The sequence below is a fragment of the Cupressus sempervirens genome, chromosome 5, assembly GCF_028749045.1.
Source record: "Cupressus sempervirens isolate cs-2001-9-10 chromosome 5, ASM2874904v1, whole genome shotgun sequence".
NCBI lineage: Eukaryota > Viridiplantae > Streptophyta > Pinopsida > Cupressales > Cupressaceae > Cupressus > Cupressus sempervirens.
Genome location: NC_143122.1, coordinates 253,737,251 through 253,760,286, shown reverse-complemented (window position 1 = coordinate 253,760,286; position 23,036 = coordinate 253,737,251).

Sequence of the window (23,036 nt, the reverse complement as noted above, 5' to 3'; positions counted from 1 at the left end):
TTACATTGAATTCAAAGTTTTTCAAGAATTTGCAACAAAATCATACTATCAATCCATCTTCATATAAATAGATGGGGTTTGTCAATAAAGCAACTTATTTATCTATTGCTTGACGTGGCCTCTATGCGGTGTCAGATCTTTGATACATTCCTTGTGATGGAATATATTCAAAATTTTGTTCATCAGTATGAATTTTCCCTAATTTTTTGAAATCAAGATAAAAGAAAGCACCGGCTTCTAATTTTGCAATTTTGGTATCCAATTTAGGATCACTTTTTGATTTCACAATTTTAGAAGAAAAAAGTCCCTTGAAGAGAAATGATGGCTCAATTTCATGATTTCATGGGGACCCTTAAACAATGAATCTAAAGTTCCAAAATTTTGCAATTTCAACAGAGAATTCAAAAGTTGATTTCATAATGAAAAAATTAATATTAAAAGATATTAAAAGATCAAGATATTAATTATTTCTCTTGAAACAAAATATTGATTACTTAGTGATGTGACATATGGAGAAAAGTGTAAATTGTGAAATGTGCGAAAAGTTATGAGCATTAATAAGAAATATCTTGAAGTTGATAAATCATTGAGAATGAGCTATTTTGCACAAGCCAAAAAGGTGGAGCAAAGAAGAAGATGATGTTGTTGGAGTTCAACTCTACAAGCAACTAGCTTTCAAAACAATAAATTATAATTTACTCATTTCTAGCTATAATTTTATCAAAATGCATGTGAAGAAAGATGTTAGTAATAAGGAATAGAAGGAGGAACAAGGAGAAAATTTGATTCAAAAAATTTTGTTAGAAGTTTTTCCCAAGTCCTCTTTGAGTGGTCAAATGTTCATATTTCAAGACAAATTCAAAGAGTATGGGGATGCAAAATTGCCTTTTCATGGTAGGTCCTTATTCTTGTATTTCTTTGCAAATAGAAGTGAGAAGGAATCTAGAAAAAATCCTTGGAAACTTGACCTAGGAAAAATAGTTATTCCTAATTTTTTGTGGATGTTGAGCTTATAAACGTACTAGAAAAACATTATGAACCCACCACCGGAATAGTGAGAAAATTAGATGGCATGCCCTTGTTAGCAATTACCAAGTCATGTGTTGAACAATGTTTTGGATTGAGCACCCAATACTTCACTAAAATTGATAAAGAGAATTTCATTAATGAATATCAAAAAATCATGAAGTTTGGGAAATATAGGGAAATTTTTCATTTCATGTGTAGGGGTCATATCAATAAACTGGTGCATGTGGATAATATAGGCCCTGATCTAGTTGATTCATTTATGAACTTTTTGATAAATGCCTTATATGCATGACTTTGACTATTTGGAGAAGATGAAAAGAAAAAGATTCCCTTAGACTATGTGTACATGTGTATGAAGATTCAATCCACATACCTACCTGGACTTTGACTTTGCCAGTGAGATTGAGAATAGTTTGCACAATCAATTAGTTAGATGGAAAACTTTAGGGTCATTCAAAAATTATTCACTATTGTGCCACTTGATACTTGACAAGAATATTAACTAGTTCAAAAAATTTGTGAAGTTAGTAACTACTAAAGATGATGGTAGTCCTATGACCATTCAAATGTGGTTCCCACTTTGGGATACTCATGCTAGAGATGGGGACTTCACTATTTCTAGAGATGCATTTGTGCAATGGATAATCACAATGATTGGAAAACCCATAATGAGGATTCCTCAAGAAATAAAGAATATGTTGAGGCCTAAAGATTGTCAACTTGAGAAAGGTTTTCTTTTCAATTTGGGAGATTGGATTGTGAAACCCAAGTATACATTACTGGGGATATATGGATTTAAGTAATGTCCTCGCAAATTGCCATTATTTTTTCCATAGAGACTATTTTTTTTTGGGATTCATTTAGTAGATGATGTGGGTATAAAAGGATATAGCCCAACCAAGAAGGAAGGGAAATATGTTTCCACATTTTATTCAATTTCATGGTTTTGTGATTGGGTATAATGTGAATGTGGAGGTATGGGAGTATATTAAGAATAAATACTAGTTGGCTAGTGAAAAGAGTAGGGAATATGACTCTAAAGGTCACATCAAAAGTATGATACACCCATTAGCTGAAGTTAGAAGATGATGTTATTAAAAATTGTGATGGTTTGGCCTAAGTTTATTAGAGACTAAAGAGATGGGATGTATTGTCCAAGGTTGAGGGAAAATGATTAAGCGTTTGCCCTAGTTTTACAAAAATATAGACTTCGAAGTGATAAGAATTAAGAATTTCATGTTTAAAACTTTGATGAACTATACCAAGACTGTGTGAAGCAAGAAAAGGATAAAGATATTAAGGAAACATTAGTTTCCCATCAAGCTAAGAGGAAAAAAATAGACACAATTGAGCCTAGCTCTAGCACTTCAACCTCCTTGACACAAAAAGAGAAGGAAACCACAATAGCATTGGTTTCATATGAGGATACTGATGATGAAGCATCTACAGAGATTTCTCAAGTTCTTGAGAGTTTGAAGGATGATAAAGGGCCTAGTCTGTTAGGGATTTCTTTCAACTATTTAGAAGAAAGGAATGGATATCATTCCCAAATAATGGAGAATGATGCAATAATAGATATTAAAGATGAGAGAGAAGCCATTTCTTTATTTTTTATTGAATATGAAAGTTTTATTCAATCACAAGAACTCAAGGATTTCTACATTAAGTACAAAATTAAAGATTTTGACGAGAAAGGTGCCAAGAGACTTGAAGGGGTGGATGAGTCACAACATGCTTCAATTATACAACACATGATGAGTGAATTGGATCTAGATAATATCACTTGCATTAGGGAAGAAGATAGAGACATATTTAAGAAGAGTGATATCCTAATTTTGTCAGGTTTGACTCTTAGGGAGTTGTTCTTACTTGACTAGATAAAGAAGCAGGAGGATTCTACCTTGGTGTCAGAATTTGAGTTAGTAGGTAACATGAAAGGAATAGGTTATGATCCAAGAATGGTGACATTGGCCACCTATATAATATTAAAAGGAAAAAAAACCAAACTTGATTGACATTTAAAACGGTGAAGAAAGAGTGTTCCTAATCCAGACTATAGAGAATACAGATCCAAAACTTATTGTTACCAGACTCACTCATGAGTCAATGTTCAACCAAGCTCAAATTAGGCATATGAAAGAAATGATTAAAGAGTTGAAAAAAAGAGAAATGGACAAGAATTTTAATTAATATAATGCATGTAAGGATTTGAAGGCTAGAAAAGGAATTGAGCAAAAAGGTTTCTAGTGAAGTTCTTAGTGCACAAGTTGTTTGGAAAGATCCTATCATTATTGAAGAGGAATGTCCTCATATAGGAATTATTAATCATCATGATTTTTTTTTCACTACAACAAAAGAAGTTCTTGTGTATAGAGAAAATGTTAGTTTAGAAAATTGTAAAGAAGGTTTTGAGGGATACAATAATATTTTGATCATGTTAGATTTCTTCATGAAAGGAATAGAAAAGTTATTAGAACTAGTCAAAAAATCAGATCCATCAAAGTTTGAATTAATTAAGTTGTTTGAAGGTACTAAAAGGGACCCTAGTGCACCTATCCAAATTAGGAATAGTATTGATTTCCTTGACACAATAGAAAAAAATTGGCATATATGAATCAAGAAAAGAAGAAACTAGAGAGAAGAAAAAGACAATATTTGTTATTGAGAGTTTGCATATTCCTTCAATTGTTGATGAAGATGGAAAGATTAACTCACTTGAAGATTGGACACACAAATTCCAAATGTCTCTATAGTTAGTGATAACAAGATACAAGGATGATAAGACCTTTTATGTAATGACCTCACCTCAAATCCTTGGAACAAGGATAAATATAAGTCAAAATAATAATAAAATTTAAACAAGTATGAATGCACATGATAACATCATACAAGGATCATGAAGATTACAATGCAAGACTAACCAAACATCCAAACACTAATAGATTTCTAAATTCCACTACCAAAGACAACCTTAGGACACAAAATCTCTGATCTGTCAAAGCAAGGAACCACTGACATTTTTAAAGGGTACTCAAAAGTCCTAATTGCATTATTTGAAAAATAGTAGAGATGCCCCTTATTTTTTGTGCGAGGGAATTTAGAACTAAGAATATTGCATGAGAATGTACCTCTTTACATGAGAAAGTACACCAATCCATGCGAGGAAAAACCATCTCAGATAAGGAAGTATTGGGTCCAGCAGTCAAAAAGTGTTGCATTAGTTGTGAGGTTCACATAAGAAAGTGTACTGAGCCACACAAGGAAATGCAAAGAACCACACAAAACTTCCACACTCTCGCACAATGAAGTAAAATCTCACACGAGGAACCAAAACAAAAAACTAGAAAAAAAAGTATAGAAAAGATAATTCCTCCACAGCAGGGAGTACCAGATCTATAATTGAGGCATAGACACTTGAACTATAATCTTTGAAAGACAAAAATTGAATCTAATCATCTAAACATAGTTGTGAAGGAAATGAACTAAAACCAACATTGTAATAGGTTGAAACAACAAAACTAAGTGTGTGGTTCCTCCTAACCATAATAGAATCATGAGACCTCAAACATCCTAGCCATCCCCCTTGTGTAACATCACAAACTACCAAATAGATAATTAGAGTTATCTTATAAGGATGTCACTCCTAAAACGTAATAACATAATAAGAACATGAAATATAACATGTTAATCCAATAAGCAACAGATACTCCAACTAAGTAGATCACATCATCTAATCATATGCTACACATCATAATAAGGGAATGTGATAAAAAAAATAACATCATCTAAACATGATATCCAAGAATTCCAATGCAAGCATAAATCGCAATAAAGCATATTCTAGAACCTAAAGTATTGAATGAAAACATCAAGCAACGGTTGCACTAGAACAATAGACTATCTCTATACATTGGTCCCAAGTAGTACTATAGGTAGCGATGCCTACCAACTATGTGAAACCCATAGGTCCACTCCCCTCAAGCTGATGGAGATAATGACCCAACCACGAACACACATAAAACAAACATCCATGGCTAACACTCAGGCTAGCTAGTAAAGAGGATTGCAACCAAGATCATGAGACAATGCAAGTGGATCAGGTCCTAGTCAAACACTCTATGGGTCACTATATAGGGGCTGGCTAGAGGGTAAGTAACTTGGCATCAAGTAGCCCAAGCTAGTGGTGGTAGCTTTATTTCCCTGGGAAGGAGCACAATCCTATGTCCTCAGACTTAACTAGGTGCTCACATAACAACTGTCCTAAAGCTGAATCAAGTACTCACTTAAAATTTTATTATCTTCCATTTATTAACTCTTTAATTTATTTAGTTATCACTTAATTAAAGAACTTCTTCATGTCAACCCTCTGGGAACAATAATCACTAGGCTACGAGAGAGGAGTCCCCTCCATGCTACCCTACATACCCATGCTCATCACATGATGAGTGCCTGTAGGCATGCATAACCCCAACCCAACCCCAAAAGAACATACTCACCATAATACAACTAGGATTTTGGACCTCACAAGTCACTCAACAAATGCACGTACATGTGCTCATGTCTGGCATACCACCATCATGAAGATCATAAAATAAGGGTTGGATGAGAACACAATAGAAGATAACACTCAACCAAATAAAAACTTAGGAGGATGGATGTGGCATGTATCCCAATGCAACATAAAAGTGTAACAATAATCTAACAAACATCCCAATGGATGATTTAGGTCCACAACCATCATCATGCTAAGAAAATATGGTGGCACACAAATTGAGGTAAAACCCCTAAAACTAAAAACTTCAAAAATAATACCCATTTGGTCTTTGGGCACAAAAGCCATGAAAATCCAATAAAATTTAGGTTCAAACATTGTATTCAAAAAATTCCAACATAATGGTGTGAAACTCCAAACCCTCATCCCAAAAATAGGGGAAACATTCATACCGAACCAATTGGGAAAAACCAATAAATAGAAATAGAAGGTAACACTAGTTCTTAGCCTCATAACAACCAGCTACTAGAAACACAACTCAAAAAGGAGTTGAAACATGAAAATAGGAAAGCCCTATTGTTGGAAATATTTAAGACTATGCTAGGTTACTGAGAGGGGAGGGGTGAATTAATAACCTCAAAAACTCTATTAAATATGGATCTTAATTGCAGTAATCCAATTACCATTAGTCCAATATGTCTGATCTAATTGCATGCATGAGAAACTAAAAACATAAAACATTCATAACACCTAAACACAATGATTTGGTGACCAAGACACCTTCCAAATAGAAATTAAAATTGGGGTGGGGATGATACCCACAAAACTTCAACACTGTAGCATAAAGTTGGCCAGTTAAGGCTTACAATGATCACTTCTAATGATCTTCCCTATTAGGAGCAATTAGGACTACTAGGTCCACCTTGTTAGAGGATTTACAAACACACAATGAAGTATGCACTCGGTAAAGAGATTTGAGAAAGATTTTTAAGTCTACATTGTTAAAGGATTTAGACTGGTTCACCTGTCAGGATGAAATAGTAGATCTCTGACTTACAATTGAATTACTAATAAAGATTCCTTGAAGTACTAATCACCTTTCTACAATGGACGTGTCTTTATTGCTCCTTTATTGATATGGCCTACACAATTTACTCTTTATCTGTTGCTGGTTCATATTCATATTCTTACACAATTTCCTTCATGTATATCGCATTTGGATATGATACAATACATTACATATATGCCAATCTAATTTACATAATTACAAAGTCAGCCATCATACAAGTTAACACCAATATTACAAAATTGGCCCATATGAAGACACTTAGGTTCTAAAGACTAATTAGGTGAACTTTTGATATACAACATCCATTTTCATTACTTAGCATCATCATGCACTCAGTAGAAGTAGAAGCCCTGTCCATACTAATTACCTCAAAGTAGTCTTGAATTCAGTCTACACTGGTGACTGGATAGATACTATGCAACTTGGTATAAATTGAACCATAACTGAACTCGATAAACACTAATCACCATATGGCTCGGTTAACACTAGCTTCACATTACATGAACTACTAGCTCGGTAGAAACTATGATGCTTGGTAACCACTAGAATTAGTCTAGAAGACTCGATAGTAACTACAATGCTTGGTGGCTACTAAATTACATGGCAAACACTATAGACTATTCAATGAGATCAGTAGCCATACAAGATCTAAATAAGTGATGTTACTAATAATAAACTTGATTGACATGTCAGCAATCTCCCCCTTTGACACTAGTGACAAAAACACTTATTAGCCAAAACTTATATACATCACCATGTGATACTAGCTCGATAGGGTATACTATTTTTGAGATTTTTCAAAATGTATCTTTGTAAGTATATATAGTATACTATACAACATATATAAAAATTCTCCTTTCCTATTTACATTCACTTCCTTTTCATGTTTCTCCCCCATACAATATACATACAAAATACATAGTGTTCTATTAAGTGTCTCTCCCGCTTTTTGACAGTAATGCAAAAGATTTATTTAGAGCATATTTACATGGAGACACCAAAATGAGATAAAAAATTAGAGTGTACCTTGAAAATAAGTATGAATTTTTTATCTCAATTATCTTGCAAGACCTTGCATGTATGTAGAGAAATCTATACTTTTGTAGAGACTTCTATCATGTGATCTACAATAGAGAAATCGTTTTCATGGATCAAGGTTTTTGAGTAAACAATATGTTTCTACATTATATCCATGATAGGAAGGATCATTTTTTTGAATATCTATTAATGTTCACTGGATCTTTGCTTCTTCTCTTAACAACTCTGCTTGCATGTTTGACAAAAATTTGATCTTTTTGAAATGTGTAGAGCTTGAACTAGGGTCAAGTTGCAATTGCTAAACACTAGCTTTTAGATCATTATCATTTTTTGATAGTTTACTCTATTTCCTTTGTGAACTTGGAAACATCACATAACTTTCCAAAAAGTGATGTCACATTGGTGCAGGAGGTCTCAAGATTGACCAAAATTGTTGAAATCTCAACTTGATAAATGGCAATTTGATGTGCAATATGCTCCAACACTTTATTGGTAAATTTCTTTTCAATCTTTTCGACCAATTTATCTTGTCCATCTATGTCCTTATTGAATTTCTAGACTACTTCTTTAAGTTGGTTCAAAATAGGTTGATAAGAATCAACCTCAATTCCTATAGCCTTAGACAAAATATTCCTTGCATCATCTATAATTTTGCACTCTCTATCTCTTTCTTCTCTTAGTTTTTGTTGCCTTGCCTTTTTTTGAAGAATTTCACCAAATTCATGCATTTGATCTATAGAAAGATTATGAATGTCCCATTTGGGAATTTCTATCTCCTTATCTGAATCTATGTCATCCTCTATCTCCTTTCTTTTACTCAAAAATTTTGTACTCAGTTGAACCTTAGGTTCAATTGTCCTTGTACTTAATGCCTTTATGTCCAAGATGGAGACAATAGTAGATATGCTTGACTTATAGTGAAAACTAATACAATACTAACTAATGAAATATTTATAGGAATACTTGTGGGATCCAAAATTGAAGTAATCAAAATTGAAGTATACACAATTGAAGTAGACAAAATTGTAGAGCTTACTACTGAAGAACTCAAAATTGTAGAAGATACTACATCTATTGTTGATGATATCTGCTCAATGGTTGAAGAAGAGGGTAGTTACAACTTGGTAGTTGAAGTGGAAGTCACTTTTATCAATGATACAATGAGTTGAGTGGGAACAAAGAGTGGTTGGACATTTGAAGCATCTGTGCTAGTCACAACCAAACTTGAAGCTGTCTCCAAGCTTGATGAAGCTATTGGTTTGTCTGGAGAGTGAGGAAGCAAGGAAATGACTATCATAGCTTTCTTAATAGGGTCAGTCTCCTCAATATTTTTCTTTTCTTCCTTAGTAGCTTCTTCCACTTTATCTTCTTCATTATCCTTCATGAGTTCTTGATAATCAACTATGACAAATTGAGGTGATTCTTTATCATCTTCTGCATCCTTGTCACTGTCATCATCATCATCTTTTATTTCCACTAGTTGATCACTTGTCTTGTGAAAATGATAGACATTTTTCCAAGTATTTGTGGCATTCCTCACAACATATTCAATATATTTCATCAAAATCAAACAAGTATTGAATTTTAGGGTCATTTTATTTTCATTATCCTTCAATGACTTATTCACCTCAGCATCTAACATGCTCGATACCAACTGTCTGAAGGTTTGTGCATGTATATCTTTGACATTTTTTTGGAAAAATCCCATCTTGGCTTGATTTTCTCTAGTAATAGACTAGGAATTTGTGAGGCTAGCTAGTCAGGAGAATACATCCATTGACCCATTTTATCCATGACCAAATCTTCAATCTATTTCTATTCTTCCTCAATTTTTGTCTCATATTTTAAAACCTTGAGGTTGGTTATACCAACTCCTTCTCTCAGTTCTTTGAGTCTATCCTAGAAGGTGTGTCGAGGTTGGCTGAATATGATCTCACAACCTTCTTTGTTAGCCTTTTTCCTTGACCTTCTTGTGAAAACTATAGAGGATGGCTTATGTGGCTTGGTGATGATCACTTTTCCTTTCTTCTTCAAAGGTTCTTCTTCTTTCTTAGATTCTTCCTCATCCTCTATTTATTCACTTGACATATCTTCACCCTTTCCTTTGGTTAATAGGAAAGGTGTATTTGATTTTAGTTTGACTGTCATTCTCTTTTCTTTGTTAACTACCTAAGGGAGCTTAATCTCAAGTTCTATTCTAGCCTTAGCTTCATCATAGGTTCCAGAGTAAGGAGCCTAAGGATTGACAAGTTCATTGATGAGAGCTTGAATGATGTCTTTTGTTTCATCAAGATTTACCTCATAGCCAAGAGGTTTTATCCATACAACTCTAGGCCTAACTGCCTATATATATACCTTGTCATTGTCCACCATTAAGCATACATCATATTTGTAGTCTTCAACTAACTTCTTTGGAATTCTAAACCTATTATTCATTTTTTCTTTGCATGTATTGAAGTAGTTGTCCATGATGATAGCAATGTTTTCACCCATTTTTGCAATATATTCATTTATCTAATAAAGTACATGCACATCCTTGCTCCAAACTATTGTGCCTTTAGATGGGAAAAACTTTTGAACAAAGAAGAACAAATAGATCAACAGTGAATCAAATTTGCATGAGTTGTTCTTTGAAGTTCTAAATCTTTCCATATTTTTGTTGAACTGATTTAGCAACAACTTGGTGAGGTTGAATGACAAGTTATTCTTAACTAATTTATATGCCAGATCCATGGTTTTGCATGACACATTGTTCAGTTGACTTGGACTATATATCTTATGAGCAATAACATGAATTCCAAATTTCAATTTTGCATATGCAACACTACTTATTTTCTTGCCTCTACCATCCCATTTGGCTAGGGTTTTCTTTTCTAGTTTTTCCCAACCAAGTGTTTTTGAAGTTTTGGCCTTGGTAAGCATAGGAAGGCTAGTGATTTGATGAATCATCTTCTTGGTTAACAAAATTGGCTGCTCTAACCATAGTTTCCCATTGTGCACTCGACTAACAATGAACCTAATCCATTTGATTTGAAATCCTTGGGGCATATGAGGAATGTGTTTTAATCCTTTTGCTTCCAAATGTCGATGTTCAGGTTTAAGAGTTCCAACAACACACAACTAACCTAGGGTTTCATCCATCTCTAGAGTACTAATTTCTTGAATTGCACATTTAAAATGAGTATGAATGTTGTTAACAAGAAGTATCCTAGGAGGAATTTGGGATTGAGAACCATTTGGGTCCATGGATTTTTCAATTGCGAGCATAAGTTTGAAATTTTGTGCTTTCCATTCAACTCCTTGTACCAACATGTTAGACCCTTTCTTTACCTTGCTGCAACTAGATGCCATATTCGTTCAATGAAAAATTGAAAAACTTCTATATGAACTTTTCTCAAGTCACTTAATCGTACTGGAAATTGCTTTCTTGCAATGGCTCTAAAATTTCATGGTGAGAGAAGAATTTGATTTCATGCTTTAGTTGAAATTTCCCTTTTAATGCTTGGTACAAAGATAAATGTGTTATCATCATGCTTGATAGGCTGTCATCCACTATTCTATACTATTTATTCGATGAAGACTTCGCAACTTGATAACAATGTGTGACTTGTTAATTCGACCTTACTTGGTAGAGAAGATAACTCGGTGATACCTGATACAAATCTTCTTCAGTGATCCTTTTGTATTTTGAATATTAATTTGGGTATTTTCTTTCCTTCAATTGGAACTGTTTGGATGTGATCTTGATAATGTAGTCCCAATTCTCCTTTGAGAACTTAATTTGAAGTGGAGGAGTCACCCAATTCTTGAGTGACTTGACCATTATTACTTGAACTAGCATCCTTGGTAGATTTAGGAATCCATTGCTACCTCAGCTACTTTCAAATATTTTCTACCTTTTCCTTCTTTTCATCTTCAATTCTACCTATATTCATGCAATTTTTGGCTAGATGGCCAAGTTCAGTATAAGTGAAAAATCTTATGGTGGTATATTTTCTCCTTATGTGATGTTTAACACAATTCATGCCAATCTATCCAAATTCTCCATAATAATGACATCTACACCAAGTGTTGTAGTCCCAACTAAATATTGCTTTCACAATTTGCTCTATCGTATTGAATGACTTAGTTCTGCATTTTGATGCCTTGTGAGCTTGTTTCTTGCATTTGTGACACTTGCCTTCAAATTTTGGTTTCTCTTTGCATTCATTATCCCTGTGACCATGCTGATAGCAATTGTAGCATTTTTCATTGAATTTTTCTTTTCCATTACTCCAACATTTGTCTGATGTATGACCCATCTTACCATAGTGATTGCAAGTAGGTTTTTGATTCTTTTGGGCACCTTGTTTGGAGGATTCATCTTCTTCTTCGTATCCAATTTCTACTTTGCCCTTTTGTCGATAGAGATTTTTCTTATTTAGCTAATTCAATTGATCCATTTCTGCTTGGGATCTCATTATCCTTTCATTGAGTTGCTTTTTAGAATTTAGATCATTCCTCAATCTTTCATTGATTTGTCTTTCTAAATTTAGATCATTCCTTATCTTTTCATCTTCAAATCTTAAGCTCATGATTTCTTCATTTGCATTGGAGAGTTGATCAATAAAGTTTGTTTGTTGAAGGGATTTATTTTCAATTTCATTGTTCCTTCCATCCAATTCTTCATTTATCTTGTTTCTCTATTCCAAGATTTCACATAATCTTATTGACTAAATTTCTTTCTCTCTTTTCAATTTCCTTACCTCTTCTTGTAGGGATCCATTCTTTTCTAAGATTTCTTTGATTGCATCATTTGCTTCATCTAGAATACTTGAAGGTGAAAAGTCTTCAATTCTTTCTTCAATGTGTTGATGATCATTCATCTAATTTGCAAGATACTTCCTTCTTTTTAGGGATTGGGAAAGATGCTCCTATGCTTTCTTGATTTGAGAAATGGCCATTTCTAGATCCAAATTTTCATTGTCAATGGCTTTGTCAAGTCTAAATATCTCCGTTATCCTTGATCTTTTCTCAAGTTGTCAAACTTTCTCTCAAGAACCAAAATGCTCTGATACTAATTGTTGGAAATATTTAAGACTATGCAAGGTTATTGAGAGGGGAGGAGTGAATTAGTAACCTCAAAAAATATATTAATTATAGATCTTAATTGCAATAATCCAATTACCATTAGATCAACATGTTTGATCTAATTGCATGCATGAGAAACTAAAAACATAAAACATTCATAACACCTAAACACAATGATTTGGTGACCTAGAAACCTTCCAAATAAAAAGTAAAACTAGGGTGGGGATGATGCCCACAAAACTTCAACACTATAGCATAAAGTTGGCTAGTTAAGGCTTACAATGATCACTTTTGATGATCTATCCTATTAGGAGCAATTAGGACTGCTAGGTCTACCTTGTTAGAGGATTTACAAACACGCAATGAAGTATGCACTCGGTAAAGAGATTTGAGAAAGACTATTAAGTATACCTTGTTAAAAGATTTAGACCAGTCCATCCATTAGGATGAAACAGTAGATATTTGACTTACAACTAAATTGCTAATAGAGATTCCTTGAAGTATTGATCACCTTTCTGTGATGGATGTGTCTTTGTTACTCCTTTACTGATATGACCTACTTTATCTATTACTGGTTCACATGTGTATTCTTACACAATTTTCTTCATTTATATCACATTTGGATATGACACAATACATTAAATATATACCAATTCAATTTGTATAATTAAAAAGTTGACCATCATACAAATTAACACTAAAATTACAAAGTTAGCCCATATGAAGACACTCAGGTTCTAAAGACTAACTGGGTGAACTTTTGATACATGGAATCCACTATCATTACTTGTCATCATCATGCACTTGATAGAAGTAGAAGCCCAATCCATATTGATTACCTCAAAGTAGTCTTGAATTCAGTCTACACTGGTGACTTGATAGATACTGTGCAACTTGGTATAAACTAAACCATAACTGAACTCGATAAACACTGATCACCATATGGCTTGGTTAACACCAGCTTTGCATTACATGAACTACTAGCTCGATAGAAACTATGGTGCTTGGTAACCACTAGAATTAGTCCAGAAGACTCGGTAGTAACTGTAATGCTTGGTGGCTACTAAATTACATGGTAAACACTGTAGACTATTCAATGAGCTTGGTAGCCACACAAAATTTAAATAAGTGTTGTCACTAATAACAAACTTGACTGATATGTCAACACCTACTTGATAGTAAAAGGGGTTGAAATAGGAAACAACATACTAAAATAAATAACCAGTAGAAGCTATTGGATATCATGGTACAACAAGGTCTCCCCAAGCAAGATCTAATGAGATTGGCCTCATGAAGATCCCATTTTGTAACTCTCACAATGAACAAAAATGTAATCCTCTAGAAGAGGATTTCAAAAAAATCTCTCAAATTCTCAATTTCCAAAATTGAGAAGTGAGGAATTAATTTTCTTTTTCAATACTTATTCACTTTTCGAGTGAATAATCAATTAGGGTAAATAACTAGTTAAACTAGTTACTTTCTGAATCAACCCAAACAAAAATAGGTTATTCTAGTAATAGGAATTCTGTTAGATTAGGTGAAAAACTAATCTCCCAAGAACACCTGCATGCATAACCCTATCACATGGATGAAGCAAAGAACAGAAGCAAAAAAAAATTATGGAGGCCAAAAAGCTAGAGACATCTTATGAACATGCAAAGATAAATCTCTATTATGATCCAATAAGTGAATGAAAAAATACAAAGAGGTGAATCCTTATAAAAGGAATCACAAAACCCTAACTAGGTTTGCACATTATAATTAATATAAAATATTAATTATATGCACCTAAAAGAAAGCTTAAGAACTAGAGTAATAAACCACTTAATTAATTAAATCAAGATGATCTAACTAATAAGTGAAACAAAATAATTACTCTAACACCCCCCCTTAAGTGAAGCTCAAGAGGGAGCTAACCTAGCAAAGCTATGAAAGCAGGAAAATGGGTCCCGGCAACAAGGCCTGATCAGGTACCCAATACAAGGAAATGAACTAGATGAAGGAAACAAAGCCTCCAATCTAAGAAATGTCCCAAAGAAAGGAACAAGAAAGAGCATGAAACATCTCTGAAGCATGAAGCTGCAAACACTATCAGAAGAAACTGCTAGAACCCCCACAGAAATAGTGCATGAACAGGTAGAGAAGACAAAGTCTAAAGAGCTGATCAATTGAAGAGGTGACCTCCAAAAATAGGAATGAATGAGTGTTTATATAGTAGATGAACCATCTCACTAAAATGCATAGGTTCCTAGCCATTGCATCCACCTAGTACATAGGAACAAAAACTAAATACATAGATCACTCAACCGAACCAAGGAAGAAATAGAGCTAATAGGTGAACCCCCCCATAAGGCTGAACAGGGAGAGGGGTGACATGAACACTGAAATATAATGCCAAAAACATTTGCAAGAAGAAGAATCAGGAACACCAATAGTGCAATAGTAGTACAAGCACAGGATAAAGGGCGGTCTCACTGACACATTGCATGGGCTAATGTCATGGAAGGAATGCTCACTTGACAAAGGTGGATGAGCACAAAATGGCAAAACATCATGACCCCCCATGGCACTTTATAACTGAGTGCAAGTACAAACAAACACAAGGTGTACAAGATCCTAGATATGCAAAAGCAGGCACTTTATCTCAGTGTGTTTATCAAAAAAAGAATGCAACAGAAGATAAGCATACAATGCTTAAAAGATAGAAAGAAGAGTGAGCCAAAAGAATAGAAGAAGAGATCCTAGGACCTATAGAATACAAGTAATTTGTCAGAGTGTGAAAGTGAAAAACTTAGAGGAGAAAGAACTTGGAGTAGAATCTAGATAAAAGACCTCTACAACTGAATAACTCACAGAACCAACTTTCCAACGATATCTAGCAAGCCCAAAAAAAGAGTTCGGATGAGCGAGATATGGCTCCCAAAATGCAAAATAGAACATCTAGCTTTGACTGCCAAAATAGGAAACCAAACTGCATCAAAACTCAAAAACATCTATACCATCATCTTTGTTTCAGAACCAAATTTTTGGCACATTTTTTGGATCGAAAAAATACATCTGTATGCTCAAGTTACGGCGAAAAAACCTCCAGGGCCTTTGGAATGCAAGAAAAAATTATTATTTTTAAATAAAAAAAATAATTAAAAAACAAAAAAACCCCCACCACTAGCGAAGTGGCGACCAGGTAGTGGTTGGGTGGAGGGAGGGCAGAGCACAGTGGCATCATGGTGGACACTACTGACAAAGCCACTGTAGGCCGCTGGCAGACCACCAGCGGTAACTGCTAGCGGTGGCCATCAACAGTTACCACTATCGGCTCCGCTGCGGTTAATGAACCACCCCAGCTAAAAAACTATCGCAGTTGATTTTTTTTTGTATTTTTTTAATTTTTCCACCTCGATCTACATGTAGGAGGTCGTACAGGCTTGTTGGACAAAAAAAAATTTCCTTCCAGATCAAAGTTGTCCAAAATAGACAAGTTTTATATGGATTCTAGGGCTTTTGGGTGCTCTGAATGCAACAGTGATGTCTGTTTGAGCCCAAAGTGACCAGAAACAAAGGTCCCCCCTAAATCCACATAAAAAGCAAGATGGCTCTGATACCATGTTAGATTAGGTGAAAAACTAATCTCCTAAGAACACCTACATGCATAACCCTGTCACATGGATGAAGCAAAGAATAGAAGCAAGAAAAAATTATGGAGGCCAAAAAGCCAGAGACATCTTATGAACATGCAAAGAGAACTCTCTATTATGATCCAATAAGTGAATGAAAAAATACAAAGAGGTGAATCCTTATAAAAGGAATCACGAAACCCTAACTAGGTTTGCACATTATAATTAATATAAAATATCAATTATATGCACCTAAAAGCAAGCTTAAGAACTAGAGTAATAAACCACTTAATTAATTAAATCAAGATGATCTAATTAATAAGTGAAACAAAATAATTACTCTAACAAATTCATCTATGGAAAAGCTACTAGAAATTAAAAATTGATTAAAATAATGCCTAAAAATCCAAAATCATAGAATTTCCCAAACAACCTTCACAAAAATGTTAAACTCTAAATGTACAAACACATTCACGGGTCTGTTCACATAATGCAAATGAGTTCATATTAATAATCACCAAAAATTTTAATTTAAATAATTAAATTGGGATATGTCGACCATATAGGGATGACATTGGCAAATATGAACAATTGAATCACTAAATTTTTGTGCCACTACTAGGGATATAAATCATGCACACTAAAACATATGATCAAGGGCAATTGCATTTAATAACATAGTTGAAGCAATAAATGCATTAAATCACTTAATTTAACCATTTATTCAATTTTACTGAAATAATCTATTTACATCACTCACGTTCGCATAAAGCATAATGAAGCAATAATGAAATAAATAACCATAGCATTAAATCCATCACATAATCTAATTAGAGATACGTCCAAATACTAGATAATTGGATATCATCACAAAACCTACTGTCATCTCAAAATGGCATCATCATGCAAATATGATAAAATGAACAACATTTTAGTCCGATATCTATGATATTGAAATTAAAGTATAACATCTAAGCCTTAGGTCATCCCAAATTTAACCATAAAAATAGTAACAAGTATCTCTCACATCAAAATATAACAAGGCACAGACTACAAACACAAGAGGCGCTACATTCTTCCCCACTAGACATAAGCTTATTCCTAAAAGCTCACAAAAATATAGGGGTACAAATCTCTCAATTGTGTAGCATCTTCCCAAGTAGTAGAGGTCTCCTCACTTAGGTCCTACTAGATCCTTACCTACTCTATATCACGACCTCTCAAAGTCAATTTTTGATGTTGAAGGATACATATGGGCTCCAAAGAAAGTTGTTTTTCCTACACTTTTAAAACATCCTAGTCAAGAACATGGGTCACATTAGGAATATACTACCTCAAGATAGAAACATGGAAAACATCATGGATATGCAATAGGCTAGATGGCAATGCTACTCGATAAGCAATAGGACCAATCCTCTTGAGGATCTAAAATGGTTTGATAAAACATATTGCCAACTTAGAGCCTTTCTTATAATAGATGGGGCTCTTCCTTAGACACACTCTCAAAAACACTTTGTCACCAATAGAAAAGTGACAATCCAACCTATGGGTATCTACATACATCTTTTGCCTATCCTAACCAATAACCAAATGCTCTCTAATACAAACAACCTACTGCTCCATGTCTTGAAGCCTCTCTGGAACTAAAAGTACTTGGTCCTCTAAATGATCCAAACTCAAAGGGGTATGGCACAGTCTACTATATAAGACCTAAAAAGGTGACATGCCAAGGGAACTATGATACCTTTTGCTATATGCAAACTAAAAAAGGTATAAATAATCCTCCCACTTCACTTGCTTGTCCATCACATACATGCGAAGCATATCCTCCAAAAATTGGTTCACTCTCTTAGTCTAACCATCAGTCTTTAGTTGATACATTGAACTAAAATTGAGCTTGCACCCAAAGTATGCTGGAGAGACATCCATAGTGCTAAAGTAGACACTGGATCTCTATCCAAAATAATCCAACAAGAGATTCCATGCACAATGAACAATGTCCTCCAGGAAAATATGTGCTACAAAAGAAGTTGTGTAGGATGCTCTTATGGGTGAAAAATGTGCTACCTTGGACAACTTGTCCACTATCACCATAATACAATCATGTCATCATGATGACATAGGTAACCCAGTGATGAAATCAATAGATATCATATCCCACTTTCACTTTTGAATGGTATGCGATTGCAAATGACCTATTGGATGTTGATGCTTTGCATTTACTCTTTGGCACTTAAGACATCTAGCAACAAAATTAGAAACATCACACCTAATTCCTACCCATATGTACAACTATTTAAGGTTGGCATGCATCTTCTTGACACCAGGAAGTGCAAAATATAGTGCATGATGTGCCTCTAAGAACACCAAGGTACAAAGATCACCTAAAATAGGTACATATATATTATGCCCCAAGTGTTGCAGCATTTCATTAGATTCAAGTAAGAAACTCAAAAACCTCCCTACAAGGGTATGTTTAGACTCGATCTGCACCCTCACCTCCTAATACCATGCATCACTAGGAAAAGCCTCCAAGATGTGGCCTTGTAAATCCACTCCCAATGATAAGACTAATATCTCATGTTGCCTCCTACTCAAGGAATTTGCAGTGACATTTTATTTTCCTTTAATGTAGTGAACATCAAAGTCATATTCACACAAGAACTCCATTTAGTGATGTTGTCATGCATTCAAGCTTGGCCGAGTAAATGTATATTACAAGCTTATATGATCACTATGTAACTCAAACTTGTGTCTCAAAAGGAAATGTCTCTAATGAACTAGAGCATGTAGTATGGATGCAAGTTCCAAATAATGATTGGGGTAGTTGAGCTCAAGGTCCTTGAGTTTTCTAGATTCATATGCAATCTCTCAACCATCTTGCATCAATATAGCACCCACTCCTTCCAATGAAGCATCTATGAAAACCATGAAATTGCCTATAGAATTAGGGTGCACTGGTCAAACACTCTTTAAGAGCATTAAATGTTACCTCACACTAATTTTAACATCACACTTCTTCCCTTTTAGCTGAAGAGAAGTGATGGGATGAGCTACATGTGAGAAATCCTTCATGAAGAGATGGTAATAACCTACCAATCCCATAAAACTAAAAACCTCTAATACATTAGTGTGTACTGACCAATCCATGATAGCTCAAATTTTCTCTAGATCCTCTGTAATACCATCACCAGTTATGATATGCCCCAAATACTTCACCATAGATTGGAAGAATCTACATTTACCCAAGTTTCCATACAACTAGTGACCTCTCAAGCACTGTAATACCTAGCATAAATGGACCTCATGTTCCTCAATATTCTTTGAGTAGATCAATATGTCATCTAAAAATTCAATGATACACTGATCAAGGTAAGTGCAAAATACTCCATTCATCAAAATCATAAACATTGATAGTGCATTGGTTAACCCAAAGGGTACAACTATGAACTCATAATGACCATATCATGTATGAAACATTGTTTGATGAATGTCAGCCTCCTAGATGCAAAGTTGATGGTATCCTAACTTAAGATAAATCTTTGAGAACACTCATTCTCCCTTCATCTAATAAAACAAGTCATCTATCCTCAACAAAGGATATCAATTCCTTACTATCACCTTATTCAACTGTCACTAGTCAATGCATAAACACAAAGATCCATCTTTCTTCTTCACAAAGATGACTCGTGCACACAATGGGGATACACAAGGATGAAAATAGCCATTGAAAAATAATTCTTCCAATTTTAATCATATCTCACTCAACTCCTAAGTATTCATGTAGTAAGGAGCTCATGAAATTGGCTCCACTCCTGGTACAAGATCAATCCATAAATCAATGTCACACTATGGTGGCATACTAGGTATCTCATCAAGAAACACATCTACATATTCATGAAGGAGTGGGTGATCATCAAGTGTCACTGTATGGATCTTAGCTTCCTTGAGATCATAGAAAAATACTATGAACATCTTACATCCCTTCTGCATACTCCACTTTAGCTGATTAGCTAAAATCATCCAAAGTGAGACTAGTCTCTGGACCCCTAAAAGTTCCACCTGCCCACCTATGTCATCAACTCACTGTACTAAATTATAGTAATAATCTATATTCACCTCATGAGAAACTATCCAATGCATGCCCAAAATTATTTCATATGATCCTAAATTTAGGATATGAAGATCCACTATGGTGGTTAAGGTACCCAAGTTCAAACTACAACATCTAGTTAAGGAGTCTATGACCACTTTGGATTGTGTGGCTAACTCAACCTGCCAACTATCAACCTAGGATACTACCATTAGCCCACATTATTAAACAAGATATGGTAAAATAAAAGAATTTGAAGCACCTAAGTCAAATAACACTAAAGATGAAATACCATACAGTGTACTTGTAGCCTCAACTAGTGTACCTTGGTGCTCAGCTTGACGATTATCAACCACTGCAAATACTCGATGATTCCTATTGTAGACGCTCCAAAATCGTTTGCATCTATGATTTCATCACTTATTCATAATAATTTGTCCCATTTTCTCATTCTACTAACTCTGATCTTTTGGCCAAATTGACCATATTTCATCATTTATATCCTCTTTCATATCAATTTCATATCAACTCAGAATCATATCAAATCAACTCGGAATCACCCCAAATCAACCTAGAATCACTCAAAATCAGTCCTAATCAACTTGAAACATATCAAACATCCCAAATCAATCATAATTTATCCACTCCTAGGCATTTTTGTGGCTTTCAGTGTCTTGGAAACCTATCAACCTATCAATTTGACCTTAGTACTGTCATGGCTCTCAGTGCTAGGTCAAACTATCATTCATGTCATTCAATCTTTGAAATTTTTGAGGCTTTCAATGTCAGATCATGGCATCATCAACCATTTTAATAACATTGACAATGTTCGTCGATGTTATTATGATCAAACCTTATCAATCAATTTCAATCCTGTAGCATTTAAGATGTCGATTAAAAGTTACATATCAACCAATTCATGTCATGTGTCCTTGGCATGCAATCAATTTTGATCTATCAATCAATTTGACCATGGCTTTGATCTACTGGTCATCATCTTATTCCATATCCATCATCATTACATTTTCATCAAAGGATACTGTCGCATTCATTTAATCAATTTGGCCAATCATTCGCTAATTTTCTCTATAGGATTAAACAACCCATAATTTAATCCTATTATTTTTAATTATTCTTCCTAATTATCATCCTCAATTAATTAATTAATTGGTCTATTATCTGCAAACCATGGAAATTCTTAATTTCCTAAGTTCCATTTTCCATCATTAATTCTATTTTCTACTAATTCTTATTTTGTGGAATAAGAGGATTTTTAATTCAAATATTCCATCATCATGACACTTGGATATGACACCTCGTAGATTCTCCTTTGACACTTGGCTGAGATTTGTCATAATCAAATATTATTACCTCTTACACATGTCTCTATTTGGTTTCTTTGTCATAGATTCTTGGCTTTAAGTGGGTTGAGGTGTCTTATGACGCATCATAGATTCTCTTCCACATTTAGCCAAGTTTGACTTGCATGTGTCACAGAATCTCACAATTGGCATATTCTGTCATATGCGTCATAGGAATCTCTTGCCACATTGCACATCTATGGGTGACAAATCCAATGCCCTCACTTTGAGTGTTGATTATAAAATGAACACTCTTTCTCTCATTTTGGGTCCTGGAATCTAAATGCTTAAGTTTTGAAAATCCAAATCTTTGAGTCTTTGAGTCTCTACTTCTTTGCATGTTGCATTCTTGCTCTCACATTCAAATCACAACTTCAAGTATTCTCATGGCATTATCCACATCATAAGACTTTTGCTTCAATTTTGTGTGCATTATAGGAAACTTTGGAGCTACAATCATTTGGAGAAGAAAGAAGGACATGGGAGCTACAAGCGAAAAAGGGGGTTTCTATTGCTTTCTTTATTAGTTTGGATTTCATGGTAGACTAGTGGGTGCTAATGTATGATTATTGAGTTTTGTGATTTTCTCATAGTATGCTATGCTTTTAACCCATTTTTCTAGTCCTACATTTGGTGAACCCGATGTGAACATGCACATCTAACTTGTGTTTTCTTGTTTTGTGCTTGCAGATGCAAGGAAGGAGCTCACTTGGAGGGGTATAACGACTATCTGCTCTTCCTTTTTACACTTATATTAATTAGGGGGTCCAGTAAAATGCTCATATGCTATTTTTTCATGCATTATGTTAGCTTTCTATCCTAGGGCGCACTCTGCTCGGTCAAGGCGCACTTGGGACCCCTAAGAGCAGTTTTAGGAGCCCAAAAACCACCAAAACCTCTTTCTATTGTTTCCAACTTACCAACTACACCCATCTAGGTCCCAACTACATCATTGATGTAGTCTACACTATTTTGACACACTTGGGAGTGTAGCTTTGAAAATTTTAGTTTTAGGGTCTTGACTAGGCACCCATTTCTCCACACCCTGCACCTGACTTCCTAACTGCGCCCTAAAACTACCAACTGCACCCAACTAGGCCCCAACTACATCATTGATGTAGTCTACACTGTCTGGGCACACTTGGGGATGTTTAGAGCCATTTTGGCCTTCTGGGGAGCAATTTGCACTATCGGAGCACACCTAGGTTCATAGTAAGCACATGCACCAATCAAAATTTGCATTTCAAGCTCCTATCACTCTCTAGGACAT